The following is a 21,936-nucleotide window of genomic DNA, read 5'->3' as shown; positions in this document are numbered from 1 at the left end:
TTATTATTATTATTATTATTATTATTATTATTATTATTGTTATTGTTATTATTATTATTATTATTATTATTATTATTATTATTATTATTATTATTATTATTATTGTTATTGTTATTATTATTATTATTATTATTATTGTTATTATTATTATTATTATTATTATTATTATTATTATTATTATTATTATTATTATTATTATTATTATTATTATTATTATTATTATTATTATTATTATTATTATTATTATTATTATTATTATTATTATTATTTTAATTTTTTTTAATTTTTTTTTTAATTTTTTTTTAATTTTTTTTTTGTTTTTTCGTTTTTTAACTTTTTTTCTCTATCAGGTATGTGAATCGACTATGAAGCATATTAAATCGACTATGATGAACTATAGTCGATTAAGGAACCGACTACTAAAAATAACAAATCACAACTACGAAAATGCAAACTCAACTATATTTTACAAAAACAAAAAATATACAAACATTATAACTAATTTATACAATTGGAATCAATAAACAAAACAATAAAAAAAATAAAAAATTGGAGTCAATGAAGGATATTAATCGACTATGATGTGAAGCATAGTCGATTAAGAATCTGCTACTAAAAAAGTAAAAATAACAAATCACAACTGCGAAAAAATGCAAAGTCAACTATATATTACAAAAACAAAAAATATAAAAACATTATAAATGATTTATACAATTGGAATCAAGAAACAAAAAATCCAAAGAAAAAAAAAATTGGAGTCGATGAAACCTTAATCGACTACCAGAGCATAGTCGATTAGCTTAATCGACTATGAACATGTATATATGCGATTAAGGTTTCAGCCTGCGCGAAAGTCTCTACATGCGCCGTTATCTGCCCAATCCACCAAAAAACCCTAAATTTACCTCCCCATCGTCACCACACCGCCGCCACAACACACCATTGGTTAGCCAAAATTTATTCGACTCAAAAGCCAATGAAACCTTTCTTATTTAGGACAGAACCATTGATTAAGTTCTTCCTAATATCTGGAACATGTAGCACATCGTTCAAAGTATGCATCATTTCCCATGCATGAAGATTTTTTGTTCTTGCTCTAACTTCTTGTAAGAGGAGAACATGCTCTTGTCATAGCAAATGTGGTGTCTAGTCACCATCCTCAAGTATCGCTGGAGGTTGGCCACTGTTACAACTGCTAAAAGTGCATGTTCTCAGAAGCAGCTAAATCCACGGATCATTTTTATTGTTTTCTTTGTGATGACGGCAATCCTTCACAAGGTGTCTGTTTTTTTCACAAATAAATCATGCTCCGGAGAACCGTTTGTTGTTCTTATTGTTTGGTCCTTTGTTGAATGTAGAAACCATTTCGCTTGTGGCTCTCCTGTGGGCTCTCCACTCCGTGTGCTTTAGCCACGTCTTGACCAAACTTGTCGGTGATATTATTATCCCACTTGATCTTGAGTCTTGCTATGAGTTCCTCCATTGTTCATTTGACAACCAATTTCTTGTGCCTTAGATAGTGTTTGAACTCTGTCTAATTAGGTGGAAACTTTCCAATTATGACCTCATGACCCTCGGCGAGAATATCGTAGATCATGAGTTGGAGTTCGTTCACTTTCTTACTCACAATTTTGTTATCGACCATTCCACAAAAGTGAAATTTGTCCACTATAAACTATTGATGCCCACATCTTCCGACTTGTAGTTCTTGAATAAACTATCCCACAAGAGTTTGTCAGTCTTTAAAGGACTACGGACATTGTACAATGGTTGGTCCAAGCAATTCAAAATGTAGTTACAACGTAGGAAATCAAAGTGACTCCACGCATCGATGGCTAGGAAGACATCCTTGTTATTTTTGGAGCTTCTCCTTCTTTCCCCTTAGGTGCCTCCTCATTGATACAAATTTCTAAGTTCAAGGTAGTACGGTAGAAGAACATTTTTTTCTTCCATGTATCAAAGTTGGTGCCCTTGAACTTGGTTGGTTTTTCGGCCGTGCCGACAACCTTAGGGGTGGCATCATTGTTTGAAGCCATATGCACATATAGTTTAAATATATAGACATAACTCATCTAATTAGACATTCATAAATTCAATTCCTCGCAAGTTGTTGTGGTAGAAAAAATACAGGCAACATCTGCTAATATTTAAAACCATCTTTACTAACTTAATAGTTCAGGACAAATGATTATATAAGCAAAAGGGAAAAATAATTTCAACTAACTTACAAATATCAGACTAAGCCTGCAAAACACTCAGGTTATGATGACTCGGAAAGGGACTTCACGCAAAAAATAATTTTTTTTAATTATTTGCGCATATAACTAACGTAACATAAAGCAAAAGATCATGAGTGATATGCATAATTGGGCCAACCCAATGGGCCTACAAATTATTTACCTACTGGGCCACGAGCCCAATATCAAAGACTATTAACACCGAGGTCCAATCACCTTCAAGTAAGGTTTGGGCCCGATAATCTCAACTATGCTATAAATAAAGGTTTGAACTCATTCTTTAAGGTACGTCCTATTAACTGAGCAATGCTACAACTGTATTCTCTGGACTATTTTCACTATCCACACTTCTGACTTGAGCGTCGGAGGGGTTTCCGCCGGATCAACCCCCGGCTTAGTTCATGTGTGCTCATGTTGCAGGGACCTCAGGATCATCAAGTTGTCAAGCTACTGATCCGCTTTGCTCTCCCAGCTCGTTTTCTACACTACATCAGGTGATCTAACTAATTAGCATCATCATTTTGGCGCCGTCTGTGGGAACGATGCAAACCAGATCACGTAGCCAACAAGATCCTCCTGAGGCGTCTGCTCGGAGAGAAAATGACACAACTAACAACCTCCCGATCCGTGGAGGCTCTGGCTTGCCACCTCCTCCACGTACAGCGGATCCGCCTCGCGAGGTTCATGTGATCCCCCCTCGGGACCCACCACTCGCCGATCCACCACTCCCTGCTCCTCGAACGGTTCAAATAACTGAGGATGTGCTCCAACGCATCATAGCAGAAGCTTCAATTCGCGCTGCCATAGAGGCCGTGACCCAATATATCGCCACGATGGGAGCAAATGCTCCCAACGCGATACCAACACCTGCTCCACATGTGGAGCCACCTATGGCACCACCGCCAGTCCAGAACCAAATAAGTGTCTCCTCCTCTACCTCGGACCCACAGTCCCGAATGCAACAATATACTCATCGCCAAGATGCACGAACTGGGCGACGAGACCCACGTTCACCTTCAAGAGGCAACACCTCTCACCAACGAGCTCCTCCACACAATGATAGAGATGATGAAATTAGCAGTCAGGTATCTCGCTCAAATCACCTTCCCCACATAGGTAATCCCATTGGTGGAAGGGCAATACCTCCAATAAGGCACAATCCCTTCACTGTCGCAATAATCAATGAGATACTACCCCAACGGGTAAAGGTCTCGAGTCTACCGCAGTTCGATGGAACAGGTGACCCACAGGAGCACCTTGAAAAATTCTACGCCATGGCAGATCTTTATGGCCCAACTGATGCGGCAATGTGCAAGATGTTTCGCAGAACGCTCTCTGAACGAGCATTGAGCTGGTTCAACTCCTTGTCCACTGGGTCAATTGAAGCTCTCTCCCAACTAACAGATCGCTTCACCCACCATTTGTTTATTTACCTTCGCCTCAAGTAGGCTCGTAAGCTTCACCTTTTCGATCAACGAATAAAGCTAGTTATTTCCTTTACTCTCGGTGTTATTGTTTTTTCACCACATAATTATTAACTCAAGTCAACATAAAATCTGGGGCTTTATAGTGCCCCCAAAATATTTCGTTCGCCAAGGGTTATCGACTCCCTTGGGTTTTATAGTACCCCCAAAATATTTCGCTCGCCAAGGGTTATCGACTCCCTGGGGTTTTATAGTAGCCCCAAAATATTTCGTTCGCCAAGGGTTGTCGACTCCCTAGGGGCCTACCTCCGCCCCCCCATCGAACAGTTCAGATAACCGAAGAGGACCTTCAGCGTATGATCGCCGAACCTTCAACAAAATCAAATTCTACTTGCTTCTCTAACAGTTCAGATAACAGAGACCTTCAGCGTACGACCGCGAAAGTTTCAACTCGTGTTGCCACTGAAGCAATGGCACAACCGTGCGCATCCACCTCAGACCATAGGTCGCGAGCGCCTCATTCTAAAGTAGGGGGTTATCCCATCCCAAGGTGGGCATCACCCTTACCTTTCAACCCCAAGTGGGTGCCCATCCCATCTCAAGAGACGAGTATAATCTCCCTACTCAAAAAATAAAACATCCCCATCCCAAGGTGGACATCACCCTTACCTTTCAACCTCAAGTGGGTGCACATCCCATCTCAAGAGACGAGTATAATCTCCCTACTCAAAAAATAGAACATCCCCAAAGGGGTGAACATCAACCACCTAAAAAAAAAAAAAAAAAAAAAGAAGAAGATGAAGAAGAAAGAAACAAGAAAAAGAAAGAAGAAGAAAAAAGAAGAATATGAAAAAATAGAAGAAGAAGAAGAAAGAAGAAGATAAAAATAAAAAAGAAAAAGAAGATAAAAAAAAAAAAATGCAGCCAAGCCGCGGGCGAGCCAAGCCGCGCGCGCGCCTCCATTCAGCAAAAACAAAAAAAAAAAAGGGAGGAAGAGGCGCGCGTGCACATCACGCGCGCGTGGCGCACACGCGCTGACGCGCGCGCGCGTCAGCAGAGAGAGAAAAAAAAAACAAAAAAAAAAAAGAGGAGGAGGAAGCGCGCGTGCACAGCACGCGCGCGTGGCGCACACGCACTAACGCACGCGCGTCAGCAGAGAGAAAAAAAAAAAAAAAAAAAAAAAGGAGGAGGAAGCGCGCGTGCAAAACACGCGTGCGTGGCGCACACGCGCTGACGCGCGCGCGCGTCAGCAGAGAAAAAAAAAAAATTATCAGAGCGCGCGCGCGCTTTCCCAAGGCGCCCTTGGACCGCGCGCTCCCATCAAATCGCACGCAACTTTGACTACTCTCTACCAAATTGCGCGTAGATTTTGACTCGCTTTACCAAATCGCACGAGAATTTCAACACGCTTCACCAAATTGCGCAAGCTCTCCAACTCGCCTCGCCAATTCGCGCGCGCTCTCAAACGGATAAATAAAAAATATTATTTCTCCATACCACGCCAACAGTTATCGGTACACCACGACACCGATATACTCTCGACACGATTCGGTATCATTTTCAACTTGGCTCCCACATCGAATCGAGAGTGGGGAGCTTGCAAGTTTCCCACGAGGAGACCACTCGCTCGGTACTACAACCCACGGCGAGAGAACTCCCACGAGGAGCCAACTCGCTCGGTCCTACAACCCACAGGGAGACAACTCCCACGAGGAGACAACTCGCTCCATACTTCCAAGCCGCAGCGAGACAACTCCCACGAGGAGCCAAATCGCTCGGCACTACGAACCCGTTGCAAGGCAACTCCCACGAGGAGGCACCTCGCTCGGTAATAAAACTCGATGTAAGACAACTCCAACAAGGAGAATACTCGCTCAGAGTGACCTGAATCCGCATGCTCCCAAGTCGCGTGTCTAATACTCCTATAACTTCGTTGCTAGAAAACTCCCATGAGGAGACAACTCGCCCGAAATTCACTATATAATGGCAAGCTCAAGTTAGCACGGTTACAACCCTAGAAACACTTAGATATATTATGGGAATCTATATAGCCTGGCCAGCTTGATTACTCAAAATTTATCTACTTGTTTTCGATGGGTCCTTCATTAAAACGTGGCCACGGTCCAAACATACTTACAACCCATGAGGTCTAACAAGGGGCACGATCCTCATACACAAATCTTGAGAGCCTGATCCCCTCCTCAAGTACATCACGCACAAGGCTATATGTAAATACATACAAGCAACGCGTCACAACATTGACAATGTCGATAAATAAAAACTCCCACGAGGAGAATACTCGCTCTATGCTACTACATTATCGCGAGACAACTCCCACGAGGAGATAACTCGATCAACTCTATTACCCCGCGACGAGACAACTCCCACGTGGAGATAAGTTGATCCGAGCTACGACATCGTCGCGGGACAACACCGACGACTCAAGTGACTTACATCGCGACAACTTGGTTGCGATACGCGCCAACGCGCCTTCACGCCCCTCCGACACACGCTCCAATGCATTTTCGCACACCATTAGGCCATACGCCAACGATCAACTTCTACAATTTTTTACTCTCGACACGATCTGACACCCATTTCAACATGGCCCCCACATCGAATCGAGAGTGGGGGGCTTAATGATATGCATAATTGAGCCAACCCAATTGGCCTACAAATTATTTACCTATTGGGCCACGAGCCCAATATCAAAGACCATTATCACCGAGGTCCAATCACCTTCAAGTAAGGTTTGGGCCCGACAATCTCAACTAAGCTATAAATAAAGGTTTGAACTCATTCTTTAAGGTACGTCCTATTAACTGAGCAATACTACAACTGTATTCTCTGGATTATTTTCACTATCCACACGTCTGACTTGAGCGTCGGAGGGGTTTCCGCCGGATCAACCCCCGGCTAAGTTCATGTGTGCTCATTTTGCAGGGACCTCAGGATCATCAAGTTGTCAAGCTACTGATCCGCTTTCCTCTCCCAACTCGTTTTCTACACTACATCAGGTTGTCAAAGGACCTCAGGTTTTCTCCAATATGGTGGGCAATCCAAGAGAGTGGTAGGTCGACACGAGAGCAACGCGCCACATTTGCTCGGACAAAGATATGTTCTCCTCCTACATCGCCGTTGAAGGAAGGAAAATATTCCGGCAAGTACCTTACGCTTGTGAATGTGATGCATGTGCCGGACATTCACAAGAATCGAGTTTCCGGAGCCCTATTGAGCAAGGAGGGGTGAAGGCTAGTATTTGAGGCCGATAAGTTTGTTTTGACCAAGAATGGTCTGTTTGTAGGCAAAAGGTACCTCGAGAAAGGGCTCTTCAAAATGAATGTAATGACTGCAAAGCATACTATGAATAGATAAATGTTTTTTTTTACTTGCTTGAGTGTTCTAATTTATGACATGAGAGATTAGGACATGTGAATTTAAATACATTACAAAGGCTAGTTAATTTGGACTTGTTGCCTAAAACAGAAATAAATTCACAAAAAAAATGCGAAATATGTGTTGGGGCAGTGATGAAAACATCGTTCCATAAAGGGGAAAGAAGCATTGCACCTCTAGAATATGTTCCTACGGATATATGTGACTTGAAATTTGTTCAAACTAGAGGAGGCAAAACGTACTTCATAACTTTTATTGATTACTGCACAAGGTACTGTTATGTGTATCTACTTAACATTCAAGACGAGGCTTTTGAAGCGTTTAAAACCTAAAAAGTGAAGTTGAGAATCAAATTGTTACATAGATCAAAATGATTCGAAGTGATAGAGGAGAAGAATACGTCGCTCCATTTGAAGAATTGTGTTCGTCTAACGAAATAATTCATCAAACGAGAACACCATACTCACAAAAATCTAATGGCATTGCCAAGTGCAATAATTGAACTCTTAAGGAGATGATGAATGCTATGTGTTGAGTGTAGATTTTACACTCAATACGTTTAATTTACGTCGATCTTTTGTTTAAACTAAATTATATTTGTGCTTTAATTGATTGATTTTGTGTTTTATAGGTGCAAAACTAGAATTAAGTGTTGATGAAGGAAAAATGATCAAAAAGAAAGGAAAATTTTGCAAATAAAGAAATAAATCAAATTGGAAGAAGGAATCTAACCACAACTTTGGCAGTGTCCGCCATTTCAAGCATATCTCTCTCATACGAACTCCAAATCAGCTGATTTCGGCGGCATCAGAAAGCTAATTTTCAAGGGCTACAATTCTTATTTCACGTAAAATTCCAAAATTCGGAGTACAACATGGAAAAATTGAAGAACAAATCATGATGGGGGAAAGTGGCGGAAATTGATTCCTGTTAGATTTTCACTACTTCCTTATCAAGAAAAGCCTATAAGAGCAACAATTCTCTACACTACAAGAACGAAATTTTACACCATAAAACGCGAAGAACGAAGATCAACGAAGACTCAAGTATAGTTTTTCTTATTTATTTTATTTATTCTATTTTGTTTATCATAAGAATTACGAGTAGCTAAGATTTGAATCTAGGATTTTATTAGAACCCTATGTGGTAATTCAAACCTATTTTTATAATATTATGCAAGTAGCTAATTTATGTTGCTATGTGTTATTGCTAGAATTGAATCAACAAATCATTTTAATAATTACACCAAGAATAGAAGAGGCTTCGAGTAGTTCTCGCCGGATTAGTGTGTTAATTGCATGTGTTATCGTAGACATACATATATCACCTTAGGTAGCCGTTTACGAGACTTGTTAGTTAATGCTTTATTCATAATTGGTTTGTACAGACATACATTGAACTGTTTATGAATACTAGACTTATAATACACGCGACAGCGGATTATAAGTAATTTCGTGTCCTGGGTTAAAATTGGGAATCGTAACTTGCATGATAGAGGTTTAATTGAGTGATGAATTATCGCATAGGGGGAAGATAAAATCCTAGGTCCGTTTTTATTCATATTTTCTCGTGTTTAATTGCTTTCATAATTAGTTTCATTATTTAGTTGATTAAATTTGACAACCTTGCGTAGGCTGGATAATAATCATAATTGTTAGAATTTTATATTTAGGCTTATGTAATTTGAGTATTCCCTGTGGGATCGCACCTCAAACGGGATATGAATGGCTTCCATCAAGCGAATACATCCAAGACACCTATGACATGTCTCCGTTTTGTTCAGCATGTGGTGGAAATCATTACACCGATCAATGTTGGGGATCACCAAAAGCGACGAATTTTGTCGAAATTACCAAAAAAGGTTATTGGAACACTTACACCAATATATACGAGCAAAGCTTTCAGGACCAATATTTCAACGAGTTTCATCATAGAGAGGCACAAGTTTATGATTTTCAAAATTATTATCCATCGCAGCAACAAACCACTAATGAAGAAATTGATTTAGTACCCCTCGTTCCCGAATTCATGAAGTCCACTCAAGCATCATTTCGAAACATGGAGATAAAATTGGAATCTAAGTCTCTTGAAAATATTCCATACGAAATCGGCAATGGTTATATCAAAGAAAATTCGGGTAAAGCCTGCGATGAGAAAATCTTTTATGTCCGGAAAATAGTGTCGATATGAGAGAAATAGAAATTAGGAAGACACTGGAGCATGATGAATCTGAGAAGGCAATCGAGCTAAACACCGAAGATGCCTCAGAGCAAGAGAAGAAGGAGATGGATGTAATGATTGAAGATATTCTAGTTGTGGACCCAATCGTTGATCTAAATGTGGATTTGAAGGCATCAATAGTGGTTGATGAGATGGCTAATGTGTTTGCGATGGAGGTTATACGCAGACAGGAGATTTTTGTATACCGATTTGAGGGAGCGGATGACGAACATCCTAATATTAAATTGAAATATTAAATTGTTGAGCAAATTGGGAAGATATTTGGGCCATCTTTGAACCGTTTGAGCCTTTCAAGCTTACCTTTAAATTTCTTTTTATCTTTCGAACCTTGATTGGGCCTTGGAGAGAAGGTGTCTTTTATTTAGCCTTGTTTGTCGGGTAGAATAGGAGGAAATTTCTTGAAAAATTATCCCTTGGATCCTAGTTGGAATATTTGTTACCGTTTTCTTCTTCTTATGAAAAAAAATGAAAAAGAAAAGAAAGAAGAAGAAGAAGAGAACTAGAAGGAAAAAAATGGACATGCGCAAATATTCAAATGAGAACTCGAACTATACCTCAAGAGAAAAAGTGGAGACTCTTGAACTCTTGAGAATTGAGTAGGGTATTAAGTCCTTAGAGGTGAAAAAATAATTCAAAAAAGCCAAATTTACATATCTCAGCGAAAACACTTCGATTCAAGAAAAACAAAAAAAATATAAGCATCTTGCTAGTTCAACTCTTTATTCAATAATGAGAAGATGGAAAGGAGAAGAGTAGCCACTTATATCGTAATTCCTACCTTGCACCAAAGATCCCAACAATTGAAAGCAAAAAAGTCCCACTGATCCCAATAGCTCAATTCTTCGATATTAGAGGAGTAGAGAAATTCGGTGAGTCTTTGGAGTTGAATATTATTGTGTAAGTATAAATTTTCTCTATTTTTAGATTACAAATTATGGATGCTTGAAGCGATAATATGATTTTTGGTTCTTGGCAATGGTAAGCAATGAAGTTTCTTTGACTTTTAAGCTTGTGAATTTTCGAGAAGCGTCATGTGATACGCGTTTTCCTTACGTATAAACTACCGCAAGTGTACAGTATCGCATTTTCTAGAAAAGTGGTTCCAGATGTCGATCCATAGGGACCTATAGATTCACATGCTGAGTAATGTAATTATATTATCGTTATATTATCTAGTTAATTGTAAATGGTTGGAATGGTGATAAACCCTAGATTAATAACAAACAAGGCTGTGAACATGCAAATACATAGAATATACGTAAATAGACTAGCGACAACTCTTAACGGGAGAGTTTCGATTTAAAAGGGACTTTTAGGGCAAAATCCACCAACGTATAATCAACAACGATCTACAAATCTGTTATCTAAGGCCAAATTCCTATTCGTTAACCCAGACGCTAAAATACTCTAACCCCCATCTCCAGTGTATTTAGAGTCTACCCACATGTCCGACGTCTCCGTTTAGAACCTGATATTAAGAGAGCATTCAGGTCAAGTCCTTAAGGGCTACCAGAGGTGTATCACGCCTCCGTTTCCACAACCCAAGTTATGTTTTCTTAATTTCAAACAAGAAATCCTCACTGGAGTTCATTCCTATTTAATATCAACCCAACAGATGATCAATCAATCAGAAGCATTTAATACATGAAAACATAAACGAAATCAAAACACGACAAATAGATAACAGAAATGGAGATCGAAATCAATATATACAAGGTTTCATTACCCTAGAAGAAAATGTTCCTAGTTTATATCAAACATAGTGTCAAAAGAATGTACACGAGAAATGAAGAACGAAACGTAAAGAAATTCCTTAAGAAAAACCCAAGTCGAAACCCTTGTCGAAGATTCCCACGAAGAACTGTCGAAAACCGTAAATAGTCGAAGAAGAATGAAGAATGAAAGGGCCTTCCTATTTAAAGTTAATGCAAAGCTTCCTCAAGAAGCTTTGCATTAAAAATATATGCTCTCAAAAATCATGCCCAGATCGCGATACGGAGTTGCTGGATCGCGATCTGGCGGCCTCGGGGAATTGCCCACCGCCTAGCCAGATCGCGATACGGAGTTGTGTATCGCGATCTGGGTATGAAACAAAACTGCACTGTGAGACCCCCCCAAGATCGCAATACGGAGTGCTGGATCGCCATCACGATCTTGAACAAAAAGCCTACTGTGACAACCTCCAGATCGCGATACGGAGTGCTGGATCGCGATCTGGATCTTGAGCAAAAAGCCTACTGTGACAACCCCCAGATCACGATACGGAGTGCTGGATCGCGATCTGGATCTTGAGCGAAAAGCCTAATGTGACAAGCCCCAGATCGCGATACGGGATTGCTGGATCGTGATCTGGGTCTTCTTGGCCACTTAATTTAGCTTGAAAAATGGATTTCGCTTTCAAATGGATTCGACTCGGAAGAAAATAGCTAACAAAACCTAAAAATAGAAATAAAACAACAAACGCATAATATGTACAAATAAAGCCGAAACTCGGATGAACAAAGATCAAAACTCGAAGATTCGATAAGTAAAAATTGTGCAAAACGAACACTTATCATCATAACAATTGCAATTAGTTCTGAAAACGTGAAGTTGACCATATCAACCTATGTGATGAGATGCATTTATTGATTTCGTTGCTTTGCATGTTGCTTTATATTGCTTGAGGACAAGCGAAAATTCAAGTTTGGGGGTGTGTTGAGCGTAGATTTCACACTCAATACGTTTACTTTACGTGGATTTTTTCTTTAAATTTAATTATATTTGTGCTTTAACTGATTGATTTTATGTTTTACAGGTGAAAAAAGAGAATTAAGTGTCGATGAAGGAAAAATGATCAAAAAGAAAGGAAAAAGTTGCAAATGAGGAAATAAATAAAATTGGAAGAAGGAATCTCGCCACAACTTTGGTAGTGACCACCATTTCGAGCATATCTCTCTCATACGAACTCCGAATCAGCTGATTTTGGCGGCATTGGAAAGCTAATTTTAAGGGCTAAAATTCTTATTTCACGCAACATTCCAAAATTTGGACTCCAGCATGGCAAAAATCGAACAACAAATCCTGATGGGAAAAAGTGGAGGAAATTGATTCCTATTAGGTTTCCATACTTCTTTATCTATAAATGCAACAAATCTCTATACCACAAGAACAAAATTTTACACCCAAAACGCGAAGAATGAAGATCAACGAAGACTCAAGCATAATGTTTTTTTTTAATTTATTCTATTTTGTTTATCATAAGAATTACGAGCAACTAAGTTTTGAATCTAGGATTTTATTAGAACCCTACGTGGTAATTCGAACCTATTTTTCTAATATTATGGAAGTTTAAATTCCATGATTATTTCTTATCTGATCTTATTTAGTGCAATAATCTAGCTAATTTATGTTGCTATGTATTATTGCTAGAATTGAATTGACAGATCGTTTCAATAACTAGAACAAGAATAGAAGAGCCTTCGAGTAGTTCTCATTGGATTAGTGTGTTAATTGCATGTGTTATTGTAGACATACATATATCACCTTAGGTAGCCGTTTACGAGACTTGTTAGTTAAATGCTTTATTCATAATTGGTTGGCATAGACATATAGTGAACTGTTTATGAATAATAGACTTATAATACACGCGATAGTGGGTTATAAGTAATTTCGTATCTCGGGTTAATAATCGGGAATCGTAACTTGCATGATAGAGATTTAATTGGGTGATGAATTATCGCACAGGTGGAAGATATAATCCTAGGTCCGTTTTTATTGTTATTTTCCTCTGTTTATTTGCTTTCATAATTAGTTTAATTATTTAGTTGATTAAATTTGACAACCTTACGTAGGCTGGATAAAAATCATAATTGTTAGAATTTTGTACTTAGGATTAGGTAATTTGAGTATTTCTTGTGGGATCGGCATCCGACTCTTACGAGTCCACTATTAATACTTGTTTGCGATACGTGCACTTGCGTGTAGGTATTTAACCCAAAACTAGGTTAATTCGCTAGGGCTTACCCCCGGAACATGTGGGGATCCATACTCTCGGCAAACTACATCTTGAATAAGATTCCTCATAAGAAGATGGATAAAACACCATAAGAATTATGGAAGGGTCGAAAACCATCTTATAAATTCCTCAAAGTGTAGGGGGTGTTTGGTTAAAGTTGAAGTACCTAAACCAAAACAAGTTGAAATTGGACCCAAGACTGTTGATTGCATCTTCATTGGACATGCAAACAACAATAGTGCCTATAGATTTATAGTGCATAAGTATGAAATTCCCGACATAAATTGTGGAATGACAACTAAGAAATACAATGTTCTTTGAAATTGTGTTTAATTCTAAGGAAACAAGTAAACTAAGTTTTTAAAAGACAATTTATGAAGCTACACGTGTTCTAACTCAACATGGAGATAAACATAGACATAACAAGAGGGCCAAAGTTGCTAAGACGTTTGGGCCCGAGTTTCTAAGTTTAATGTTGTAAAATGAGCCAAGGACTATTCAAAAAGCCTTGTCTAGTCCCAATGCACCATTATGTAAATAATCCATAAGAAGCGAGATCAAATCCATTGTGCAAAATCATACTTGGGAGTTAGTAGATCTTCCACCGGGGTGTAAACCTTTAGGATGCAAATGGATCCTTAAAAAGAAATATAAGGCCGAAGGGTCAATTGATAAATTCAAAGCTAGATTAGTAGCTAAAGGATTTAGACATAAAAAAAGGATATGACTTCTTCGATACGTATTCACCTGTGACGAGAATCACTTCAATTCGTGTGCTCATTGCTATTGCAGCACTGAATATCCTCGAGATACACCATATGGATGTTAACATGGCATTCTTTAATGGTGAACTCGATGAGGAGATATACATGGAACCACCCGAAGGGTTTGTGGCTCCCGGCCAAGAGAAAAAGGTGTGCTAACTTGTAAAGTTATTATATGGACTTAAACAAGCACCTAAACAATGGCATGAAAATTTTGATAGAACTATGCTATCAAATGGTTTCAAAATAAATGAATGTGATAAATGCATCTAAATTAAAGGCTCGTGAAACGAGTTGGTAATTGTTTGTCTATATGTAGATGACATGTTGATTATGTGAAGTAGTCAAGATGTTATCGTAACACCAAAGAACATGTTGAAAAGTAACTTCGACATGAAAGACATGTGCCTAGTCGACGTTATCTTACGAATTAAGATAGCTAAGACATCAAATGCAATTGTCTTAACACTATCTCATTATGTTGAAACCGTGCTTAAGAAATTCAATGCTTTTGAGTGTTCTCTTGCAAAAAACACATGTGGACATGGCTTTACAGCTAGACAAGAATCACGGAGATGCTATCTCTCAAATTGAATATGCAAAGTTCATAGGGAGTTTTATGTATTAGAAAAATTGCACCCGTCCCAATCTTGCATACGCCCGTGAACAAGTTAAATCGATTCACGAGAAATCCAAGTAAAGATCATTGGAAAGCGGTCACAAGAGTACTTAAATATTTGAAGTACACAATAAACTTTGGATTGCATTATTCGAGATATCCAGCTATGCTAGAAGGCTATAGTGATACAAATTGGATATCAATTACAAAAGACTCCAAATCCACGAGTTGATATGTATTCATGATAGGTGGTGGAGCCGTTTCATGGAAATATTCTAGACAAACGTGTATAGCGAGTTCCACAATGGAATCTGAATTCATAGCTTTAGATTAAGCTAGTGAAGAAGCCGAGTGGCTTCGCAATTTCTCAGAAGATATTCCTTGTTGGTCGAAACATGTGCTTGCAGTAATGATTCATTGTGAAAATCAATATGCGATAGCAAGAGCTTGAAACACAATGTACAATGGTAAGTCTATACTCATTCTTCGTAGGCATAATACCATTATGAAATTGATCTTTAATGAAATTATAGCAGTTGACTTTACGAAGTCAAAATATATTTCGCCGATCCTTTGACGAAAGGTATCAATAGAGATCAAATGTGCAAGTTGGTGACGGGAATGGGTCTAAAAACCCACAACCAAACAAAAATCCATGATGGTAACCCAAACATGTTGATTGGAGATCCCAAAATCTTGGTTCAATAGGCAAACTAAGTTATGGAAATTCAAAATGTGGTGAAGGTAAGTCAAGTGACTTTTAATGATTCCTATGACCTGTTTAAGGTGGAATATGGCGGTATATTATTTTTACGAGATCACCTATGTAAGTATGTAAGTGAGAAGTATAGGGCCGCTTTAACGAAACACTTAGGAATCTAAGAATTGGTCGGGATGGCCGCGAAATGGACAACACGTGAGAACAAAAGGCGTTAGAAATATTATTGTGTAAATGTTGTTATCTTGGTTTACATAAAATTTGATTAGTTCAATACATCATGTTCACTAAGCAACAAGTAAATCCAACAACATTTTACTAAGGAAGGTTCACCAAAATATACCTCTCCCGATGCAATAACAAATACTTAGGACTTTAAGTGTCTGCATGCACTAATCCCATTCATGTGGGGGATTGTTGGAGAAATTTGAAGTACGAATCCATATTTAAATAAAATAATAAATGATGGAAACATAATCTACGGTTTGAGTAGATGATTGTACTGTATTTAATTACTCAAATCCAATATGGGATGAATGAGCAATCAATGCACAAAGTTAACTACTTCAAAGAGCTAAAGTGAGCTCATAGGGCTTAGTGCGAGGTGGAAGGTCACATATCCTCATTGGAAAAAGAGCATTGATGTGAATACTTTAAATAATGTTAAGTGGATAATTAGATGTATAATCAAATGTGGGCTTAACTACAAAGCCACACGCACGCGTCGCCGCTGCCCGCCCGGACCGAGCTCGTGCATGTGCCGAGTCCGCGACCCGTGGGTTGTTAGGATTTGGGACCCAATTAAATTAATTTTTTGGGCTTAATTAATTAAAATCAAATTTATTTATTCTAGCCAATCCGATCGTGACGCTTGCACAAAGATGACATCATCGCATTTAAGCGGATGTGTCTCTCGGTCAGAGTTCCAAGTAGGCGCCTATTCATACGAATATGTCGCGGTTTAAACAAGAATTGGTATTTAATCCCTGCGAAAAGGCATATTACCTTTTCGGACTTTCTTTTTCCAAGTGTTTTGACTTTTAGAACACAACTTCTCAAAACTAATTACGGCCCTAGTTTTCCAGCAAACTCACGCAATTCGTCCAAGCATTCATAAGTATATTTTTGCATCCTCTTTCCATCGTGTCATAAAGTCCAAAATTTCTTTTCGTTCATTGTGTTCCAACAGTTGTTGTGCTACTCTATTGGTACTGCAAGTTGTGATATTGGGAAGCAATTGCAAAAACCAAAGCACTATTGCAGAGCTGTTTTTTCTTTATAAGAAAGAACAAACTTCTTGCCTTGACTTTTCTTTGTCACTATGTTTCTGTCAGAATTTATGTCCAAAAGTTTTCTATTTCGAAACACCTCAAATTACATAATGTTGGGTCTGTTCTTTTCATCGTGTTCAAAATGTAGGAAAACTCAATTGGTCATTGGTCAATTAATTATTTATTTGGTTTGAGCCAGATATTTTATTATTTGGGTTTTGGATAAAATAATTTGACTAAGTACTAAATGCGCAAAAAGTAACACTTATGGGCATCTGAAACCAAACTAGTGTTATCAATTGATCGCATCGAGCGCACGTCTTTTGAACTTTATCCATTTAATCAAGACAATTTTCATTCAATTTGATTCAGTATTATGATCAAGTAAATAAATGAAATTAATATTCACATAATTTAATTAATATTACTCAACTCTGTTCTTTATTAAGTGTTGTTTTTAGCTTTGCACATATATTAAGAATCTCAATAAATGTGTCTTTATTTTAGGATAAACACAATTAGAAATACGAAAATAACCATGAACATTTGATGATGTGATAAGACATAGTTAATGCCTAGAGTTGAATAAATATAAGGTTAAAATAGGAAAAATGCATTTAATGCATTATTGGAAATGGTTAAATACAGTTTGCACCCTTGAACCATAAGGTTGGTAACATTTACCCCATAAAGTTACAAATATAACACGTACCCCTATCATTAATGAATTTAATGGTAAGACTTTGACTTTGAATAATGTCGCATTCTTTCTTCCCAAAGTACCCTTCTAGCTATTATATAAAGATGCATATATAATAATATATTTTCAACTATCTTTCAAAAAATAAATTTTATAAAATACAATAAATATTAAAAATATTATTTTGATTTGTGTTTAACTCATCATTTTAATTATTATACGACTCTAATATAAATAAAAATCTCAATTATTTTTTTAAAAATAAATAAAATATATTAAACATTTGCAAGATTTGTTTTTTCAAGACTTAAACGTCCAACTTTTTTAATAATAATTATTGATCTGAAAATTTATTTTTGTTACTTCAATTTAAATTTTCACAATAAAAAATATTTAAATATTTAGACGTTCAAATTGTAATTTCTTATTAAATTTTGAATACATTTTGTGATTCTCAGAAGTAAAAAGTGGGATTATTATGTTAGAGACATATACTAATTAAAATAACTAGATAAACTATAAATTCATAATTCAAATTCAAATAATTGTTACACTTTGTATTAACTATAGATGAACATAAAGTAAAGACAAAAAAACAAAACTAAAATTCAATTTTTTAATTCGTAGATTCACAATACTAAAATAATAAAATTAAGTTTTTTTAAAGGTTATTGAAATGTTTAATTATTACGTATTCATTATTTATATAATGGCTAGAAGGACATTTTGGGAAGATAAAATGGCACATCATTCAAAGTCAAAGTCTTACATTATAAATTCATTAATGAGGGGGGTAAGTGTTACATTTGTAACTTTAAGGGAGTAAGTGTTACCTTCTCTATACTTTAAGGGTGCAAACTATATTTAGCCATATTGGTCCATTGGAAATCTAAAGTGTGAGATAATATACAACAATTTTTTTTTTAAATGACAGTTATTATGGAACAAATGGATCATTAATTATTCAAAATCATGAAAGTTCCAACAATAAATGCACCCCTTTTGTTTATTCGAAATTTCCTCACTACACGTTACCGGGTAGTAAGGTTCGGTTCATAAAAATGTTGACCCTGAAACTAAAGGGAAAAAATAAAAAGAAGAAGAAAAATTCAGCTTATATACCATCCACCAAGGCTCAACAATGGTTATATTTACAGGAAAATTGGATGTTACACCTGATTATTTTCATCGGGGGATTTGAACCGTATATCTACACATAATTACGCGGACCGATGTATATGTGTGCTTAGTGGGTAATTATTTAATAAAATTTACGATTCAAATCTACTCGATATAAATAACCAGGTAAAACACATAACTCATCATATTTACAAAAGGAAACAAAAAGAAGTGAAAGCCCTTTCAAGTTTCCCCCCTTTCTTTCTTCTTTAAATAAAATGTTTTACAAGTATAAATATTTTTTCAACGGTATTACTCATTTTATTCACCACCAACATAAAATAATAATCCCAAATTCACCACCAACATAAAATTCGACATCTTCTCTCATTTTATTTCTCATCTTTCCCAATATTACTCATAACTTCAGATATTTTGAATTTATAACTCAATCGAAGATTTTGGATAATTGTTTTGTATATGTGTCGAGAAACTCATGTTCTTTTCTTTTGTGACAATTTCTCATCTTTGTTCATCAAAAGTGTAACTTCGTTTGTTACTTTGCATTCTTGATGTGATTGTGTGACAAATAATATAGACTGTGATGGTGGAACAAAATATTAGGGCACACAAAATTTTATTATTTAAAGGTGTTTTGGACATTTATTGTAAGGTTATAGTAAAAAAAATATATCATTGTGATGAGAGGAGATAAAAAGGCCGTGTAAATAGTGCGTCTTTAAATTTATAATGATGGAAAATATTGTGAAAAGTAAAAAATCGTAACTAATACAAATTTTAGGAGACTTAGTACTCATAAAATATCAGAACTAAACAAAATTTTACGTATTCAATATTATATCTTTATGTAAGAAACACGTTTTTATATAGTATCAAAATTAATGATACGTACATGACATTTTTTGAGGAAAATGGGCCTATAAGCTGGAAAAAAAAAAGTGTATAAGCAGGAAAAAACAAAAGCTTCAAAATACATAAAGAAACCTCTTGTGGTTGCTCTTTTTCTTTTTTCTTGTTTTACCACCAGGGAAGAGAATCCAGCCGTATTTTTATCATTAGGGATAAATGTTGGTATCATATATAACAATCTGCGTAAAAATTTACTTGTACTCAGGGGCGGAACCAGAATCAAAATGTAGGCGGCTAACTAAAATTTTAGGTGCACAAAACATTACAAAAACTAAGTTTATATAACTAATTTTTAATTAAAATATCATATATATATATATATATATATATATATATATATATATATATATATACACACACACACACCATATTTTAATCATCACAAAAAATTCTAAATTAATTCAAATTATTCTAATAATATACTGCACTTAATATTTTGGAGATTCATGGCACGATCTCATCTTTTTTTTAAGGTGTTAGATAAAAAAATTCAAAAATAAGTAATATTCATCAATTTTATTTAAAATAATACAAGTTTTAACCATCTTATTTTATATTTTAAATTAAATATGATATATTTATCTATAATTTATATAATATTTTGGAGAAAAAACAAAAAAAAATAATGGGTCAAGATAAATATTTACAAAAACTTTGGAGGGGCCAAAAGTAATATTCAAAAAATTTAATACCAAATATCTAATTTTTTTTTTCTTGGGGGGTCAACGGCCCCCCCATGCCCCTATCAAGTTCCGCCAGTGCTTGTACTCACTTGTTTGAAAAAAGAAAACGGAAATATGGAATTTGTGAAATATGTAGAATTGATTGAGGTTTGCCGAAACAGTTCCCATAAGACAACATTTCCGGGCTGCCGATGGTGCAACAATTTTTTCTCGGTAATCTCCCAAGGTATAACAATCAGTTATCAAATAATTGCACTAATATTCGACCCACGGCAAAGTTGAACAACGAACGAAACTTTGACAAAGGAAAAGAAGAATGAGAAGAACTATCTCGTGATTACCAATTAAATTAGGTACCGAATTGGCCAAATTCTACCTTTATTTATTGACGGTAGAATCTATCCATAGAAGGTTGCAATGGTTCGTAGACAAACAAATACAAATACAAATTGAATCTCGAAAGCTTTCATAGCTCAGTTGGTTAGAGCACCCGTTTAGTAAGCGGGAGGTCTTGAGTTCAACTCTCAATGAAAGCATTGATGCCCTTATAGCTCAGTGGTAGAGCGTCAGTCTTGTAAACTGAAGGTCCGCAGTTCGATCCTGCGTGAGGGCAACTTTCAAACATAATTTCTTGTTTTACCATGCGAAACATAGGCTAGTTAATAATTTATTTGGTTTGGGAAAAACATTTTATTATTTGAGTTTTGGCTCAAATAATTTGACTAAGTACTAAATGTCCCCAAACGTAATACTTATGGACACCTAAAACCATATTAGTCCTATCGCTGGATCTCATCGAGCCCACGTTTTGTTGAACTTTAACATTCAATAGATTACTTCGTGATTATGATCAAGTAAATAAATAAAATTAATATTCACATAATTTAATTAATATTACTCAATAATAATTATTGGAAATCATGAAAGTTTTCCAACAATCCCCATATGAATAAAATTGTTCTTCCAATCTTATCGCATAAGATCTATATATTAGTCCAATTTCCTCTAGTGAATAATAAAACATCGGGATAGGTAAAATATCTCATCTTGAACCTTCCCTAGTTAAAGTTTATCGGATTTACTTAGCCAATCAGTATTTCAACAATTCGGTGTAATTATTTTTTTTCACACTTTGTGCGCTCGAAATTAGGTTGGAGGTTGAAAAAAATAACAATTTATTTTGTTATTTTGAACCCCAAAAGAAAAACCCAATAAAAAAAGAAATTCTCTTATTATTCAGTTGATGGTGCATTGTCCATGATTTATTGTGTTTTGAGGGTGCAAAGTGCTATTATTGTTTTTCAAGGGTGCAAAGTGCCAAAATACTCTATTTCGAGGGCGCAAAGTGCCAAAATACTCTATTTCGAGGGTGCAAAGTGGGATTAAGACATTTAAGATATAAGTATTTTAAATATAAGTTCTTAATTTACCTAATATAAAATAGTTCTTAAATAAAATTATAACATAAAAACTCTTAACGTAACGTAAATTATATCATTATTAATGAAAGTAATTGAAAATATTTGTGACATAAATAAAGAGTATAATAAATTTTAGGGGTAATATGCCATGAGTCCCTCAAAGGAAATCTAATTTGAATTAAATGATAAGCCCAAATTTAATCTTTTAATTATATCCTTAGTTTGAAATAATATATAGCCACATCCCTAATTTTTTTAATCCCCATCTTACCTTTATAACCTAAATCCTATAAACCTATACATTCATGTTCAATTTAGATTTTTTTTCTTTTTTTTTCTCTCTCACACGTTCTCTCTCTCAATCTTTCTCTCTCACACGTTCACACGTTCTCTCTATCTCTCATGTTTTCTCTCTA

At 36.0% G+C, this 21,936-nt stretch overlaps 2 non-coding genes across 2 annotated transcripts; both read left to right on the top strand.

Moving 5' to 3' along the window:
- Positions 1–20,561: 20,561 nt before the first annotated feature.
- On the top strand, positions 20,562–20,635 carry TRNAT-AGU (transfer RNA threonine (anticodon AGU)). The gene has a single exon. It is a non-coding gene; the product is annotated as a tRNA-Thr (tRNA).
- Positions 20,636–20,640: 5 nt separating this feature from the next.
- Positions 20,641–20,712, top strand: TRNAT-UGU (transfer RNA threonine (anticodon UGU)). Its single transcript has one exon. It is a non-coding gene; the product is annotated as a tRNA-Thr (tRNA).
- The last annotated feature ends 1,224 nt before the right edge of the window (positions 20,713–21,936 follow it).

Source organism: Erythranthe guttata, chromosome 11, assembly GCF_056151865.1.
Source record: "Erythranthe guttata isolate IM_541 chromosome 11, IM_541, whole genome shotgun sequence".
NCBI lineage: Eukaryota > Viridiplantae > Streptophyta > Magnoliopsida > Lamiales > Phrymaceae > Erythranthe > Erythranthe guttata.
Note: the sequence above shows the minus strand (reverse complement) of the source record. Positions and strands in the feature narration are given on the sequence as shown.